The following is a 5315-nucleotide window of genomic DNA, read 5'->3' on the forward strand; positions in this document are numbered from 1 at the left end:
TTCAAGACAGGTAGATCGCAGATGGCGCTGCTACCCAAAAACTTCTTCAGTCCAGAGGCTTCAAGCATGGTGAAGACCTCAGTGATTCCTGCATTGTTTGCCTCAATAACGGAATCAAAGTTGATTGCAAGGCAAGTCTTCTGGATCGACATGATAGCTGTAGATAAGAACTCGAGGAGAGAGTAAGTAAGAGCTTGATAGTAATACGATAGAACTTTTAATGCAATATGAGAGCTTTAGCAACGGTGAAAGGTTGATATTCGAGTGTAAAGAAGTATATATAGGAATCTATGGGCCATATGGTGATGTCATGAAAAGTATTTTTGAAATTCAAAAAGTTTTGAAGAGTATAATCACCGCGCCCAATCAATGTCGTTTGGTTCAAAGCACAAAGCGGCTAGTACGGAGCCTGTCAGAGACTAGCTAAAAGCGGATGATATGCCAAAATTTATGGCAATGTAACAGTTAAGCTATTAACGTCATACTAGCAATCATTCCCCCTAAAAGCATGCATACTAACTTAGATCTATTAAGCCAAGAATATTTCGAAAATATGAAACTTAGCGTCCGGTAAAGGCTTGGTGAATATGTCTGCTGCTTGCTGATCGGTAGAGATGTATTCCAGCCTGATTTCCTTCTTTAAGACATGATCTCGGATAAAGTGATGCCTGACATCAATGTGCTTTGTCCTAGAGTGCATCACTGGATTGTGAGTGATGGCTATGGCACTTGTATTGTCACAGTAGATTGGAGCTTCACTCGACCGGATTCCATAATCATTAAGCTGCTGTTGAATCCAGAGTATTTGAGCACAACAGCTGCCAGCAGCAAGGTATTCTGCTTTGGCGGTCGAGGTAGCAATTGATGTCTGCTTCTTACTTCACCACGAAATTAGTCTATCTCCAAGGAATTGACATGTGCCACTTGTACTTTTGCGATCAATTCTACAACCTGCATAATCTGCATCTGAATAGCCAATAAGATTAAGATTTGAATCTTTGGGATACCAAAAACCCACATTAGTAGTTCCTTTAATATATTTAATTATTCGTTTGGCGGCAATGAAATGAGATTGCTTAGGTGCTGCTTGAAATCTAGCACATAAACAAACTGAATACATGATATCCGGTCGACTGGCAGTCAAATAAAGCAATGAGCCAATAAGGCCTCGATACATTGTTACCTCGACCGGGATTCCCCCTTCATCTTTATCAAGCTTGATTGATGTACTCATGGGGGTAGATACAGTTGAGCACTGTTCCATTCCAAACTTCTTTACCAATTCCTTGGCATACTTGGATTGATTGATAAATATTCCAGTTTCAAGTTGCTTCACTTGCAATCCAAGAAAGAAATTTAGCTCGCCCATCATGCTAATTTCAAATTTCTCCTGCATCATCTTAGAGAACTTTGAGCATAACTTGGGGTTAGTTGACCCAAATATAATGTCATCAACATAAATTTGTACTAGTAACACATGATCACCTTTTACAAATTTAAACAAGGTCTTATCGACCGTTCCAATTTGGAAATCATGTTCCAGTAAAAATTTTAGTAATGTATCATACCATGCACGCGGTGCTTGTGTTAATCCATAGAGGGCTTTGTCAAGTTTATAGATATATTGAAGATGAGTAGGATTGACAAAACCTGGTGGTTGTTCAACGTACACCTCTTCTTGAAGTAGACCATTGAGGAATGCAGACTTGACATCCATTTGATAAACTTTAAAGTCCTTGAAAGCTGCATAGGCAAGAAAGATGCGGATTGCTTCTAGTCTTGCAACTAGAGCGAAGGATTCCTCAAAGTCTATGCCTTCTTCTTGTTTGAATCCTTGTGCAACAAGTCGAGCTTTGTTACGCACAACAGTGCCATGTTCATCGAGCTTGTTACGAAACACCCATCTAGTTCCAATCACATTTTGATTTTCCGGTCAAGGAACTAGATGCCAAACATTGTTGCGGGTGAATTGATTCAACTCTTCTTGCATAGCTTCAATCCAGCTGGCATCTGATAGAGCTTCATCTATCTTTTTGGGCTCTACCTGAGATATGAAAGCTGCATGCAAGAATTCATTAATCATTTGACCACGTGTTTTTCGAGGAGCAGAAGGGTCACCTATGACCAACCCAGGTGGATGATCTTTGTTCCACCTAAAATAATTCTCTAAAGGGTTGTCATCAATTGGTTGACGAACGTCCTCATTTACTGGATCATCATTGGCAGGAGGATCGTTATCAACCGGTGGATCCTCTTCTGGCCTTGTTTGATCACACACAGTAGAGGGAACTGGATCATCTTTCTTTGGAGGATATGGATCACTGTCACTCTCTTCCTGTAGATTTGTGTTTTCCAGTCTATGACTCAGATCATTTATGCTCCCTTGAGTTTGTTCTGTACAAAGAGTAGATTCATCAAAAACAACATGAATGGTTTCCTCGACCGTTAGTGATCTTTGATTGAACACTCGATAAGCTCTGCTAACGGCTGAGTAACCAATAAAAGTTCCTTCGTCTGCTTTGGCATCGAAGGCTGTCAAGTGATTTTTGCCATTGTTGTGGATAAAGCATTTGCATCCAAAAATTTTGAAGTATGAAATATCAGGTTTTGTGCCATTCCAGATCTCATATGGAGTTTTGTTAAATCGTTTATTAATCATAGATCTGTTTTGAGTATAGAAAGATGTGTTAACTGCTTCTGCCCAAATCCTTTGAGAAACATTTGAATCAGCAATCATAGTTCTGGCTGCTTCTTTTAAAATATGGTTCCTTCTTTCAGCCACCCCATTTTGCTGTGGGGATCTAGCAGCTGACAACTCATGCTTGATTTCCTGATCATCTAGATAAGTCATAAGAGTGGTGTTTAAAAATTCAGTCCCTCTATCACTCCTGATTCTATCTATCACAGTAAATTGTTCATTTTGCAAGCGTTTAAAAAGCTTAATCAGGTGAGGTGCAGTTTGATCTTTTGAAGAGAAAAAGATGACCCAAGTAAATCGAGAAAAGTCATCTATAACAACAAGAGCATATCGCATTCCCCCTATGCTTCTTACTGGTATAGGACCAAATAGGTCCATGTGAAGTAAATCTAAGAATTTGGAAGAAGACATACACCCTTTATTTTTAAAAGTTGCTCTCACCTACTTTCCTAGTTGACAAGCAGGACAGACTTTGTCTTTTATAAAATCTCCTTCAGGCAGACCAGAAACCAAATCATGCTTCCTCAAGTTAGAGATGGACTTAAAATTTAGATGATTTAACCGCTTATGCCACAACCAATGTTTATCATGATGAGCAGTAAGACAAGTAGGTGAAAAAGTATGTGAGCAAGACCAGTTTACCTTGTAGGTGTTTAGGTCTCTTACACCGGTCATAAGAGTCTCACCTTTGTCATTTTTGATGATGCAAGTGTGTTTGTGAAACTCGACCGAATGATCATTGTCACATAGTTGACTAATACTTATCAAATTATAGCACAGTTTGTCAACAAGCAATACATCTTTAATAATGATGTTACCATGGATAATCTTACCCTTACCCACGGTTTTACCTTTGGAGTTGTCTCCAAAGCTAATCTTTGGTCCTTTGCACAGCACAACTTCTGTTAGAAGTTCTGGATTTCCTGTCATGTGCCGTGAGCAACCACTATCTAAGTACCAGGTAGTGTCCTTGATAGAAGTGGTCTTCTCGTCCGTTTGGACTTTTAGTACCTGCAAAAAGTGAAGAATTTTTGGTACCCATATCTAGTAGGGTCCAGGTCGGATTAGCCCTTTCGGGACCCACACCTGGAACACCCTTACAGGTTTGCCCGTGTGTGTGTCCAGAAATCTGTGCGGTCGATAAGCAGTAAATGTGTGTGCTTGTGAGGTTGCTGTGTGCTGCTTGCCTTTTTGATCTTTATCAGTTAGCCTGTACCTTTTTTGAATTGGCCTGCAATTAAAGTACTGATAAGGCTTCTCCTTTGACCATCTTCTCTTATAGTAGTTAGTCTCATTCCATGGCCTTTTGAAATTAGATTGGTTTCCCTTTCTTCTTTCATTAGGTTTTGGTTTGATCCAAGTTCCTCTTTGATTAGAGATCTGGGGATCCACATATCCCAGCCCTCTATGCTTAGAGCTTCGTTCGTTAGATACTTTCTGATTTTTGTCAAAGCTGCACTCATCATGTTCATATATCGTGCTGGACCTGACAAATCTTATTTTATTAAGATTGCCTTTGTCCAGGCTTGACTAAATACAAGATTCCATAGACTGTTCATTTGTTCCAAACCCTAGACCGGTTTTGTCATGTACCGGTCTTTGGATTTCTTGAATCTTGTCAATGGTTACAGAAGATTTATTCCAAGCCTTAATTGTTTCAAGTAGTTTTTTGTTCTCAGTCAAGGTTGCTTGGAACACTCTTTTCAAGGTGTCATTCTCAGTAGCCAGCAGACTTAGCTTGACCTTAAAACCATCAAGCTCTTTTCGCTGCATGCAGCTTGATTCGCTTGACTTATCTTTTAGGTCAGCTCTTTCTGCCTTTACCTCCTCGAATTCCTTGGATAATGCTTTGTATTCATTAGCCATTTCGTGTAAGGCAGTAACTAGATCACTGTGAGTAAATTCAGGTGAACCAAAGTCAAATACCTCCTCAGCTTCTTCTTCGATGTCAGCCATAAGGCATTCCACCTTTTCATCATCGCTGTCATCTGAAGATCTTCCGGTATTGGGGTTGTCAGAGTCAGACTCAGCCTACTTGCTTTTGCTTTCGTCTGCTACTAGAACCCTTTGGTCTCTTCCTTTTCTAAACGTCCTCTTGTCCTACTTGCCCCTTCTTCTTTCGAAGAATTGCTTCTGATCATTACTCTTAGGCTTGGTGCAATCTGCAATGAAGTGGCCTGGCTTGCCACAGTTAAAACAAGTAGGACCATCGTCTGTATGGTCCGATTTATGATAATTTTTAAATTTAGAATTGTTTTTACGCATAAATCTACCAAATTTCTTGACAAAGAGTGTCATGGCTTCGTTGCTGATTTGCTCAGCTGATCTCTTTGGAGCTTCCTCGACCGGTGGACGCATCACCGTTGAGGTTAAGGCCTTGGTTGGTTGAGAGGTAGATGGTTCATCTTCTGTCCTCATGTTGAGCTCGAATTCGTAGGCTTTGAGATCTGCAAAGAGATCATGCAGTTCAACCTTGCTTAAGTCTTTTGACTCCCTCATGGCCACTGTCTTGATCTCCCATTCTTTGGGCAAGGCTCTCATAACCTTCACAGCAATTTCACGGTTAGTATAAATTTTTCCTAAAGCAATAAGATCAAAAATGATACTACTGAACCGT

The sequence above is a fragment of the Henckelia pumila genome, chromosome 1 (assembly GCF_033568475.1).
Source record: "Henckelia pumila isolate YLH828 chromosome 1, ASM3356847v2, whole genome shotgun sequence".
Taxonomy (NCBI): domain Eukaryota; kingdom Viridiplantae; phylum Streptophyta; class Magnoliopsida; order Lamiales; family Gesneriaceae; genus Henckelia; species Henckelia pumila.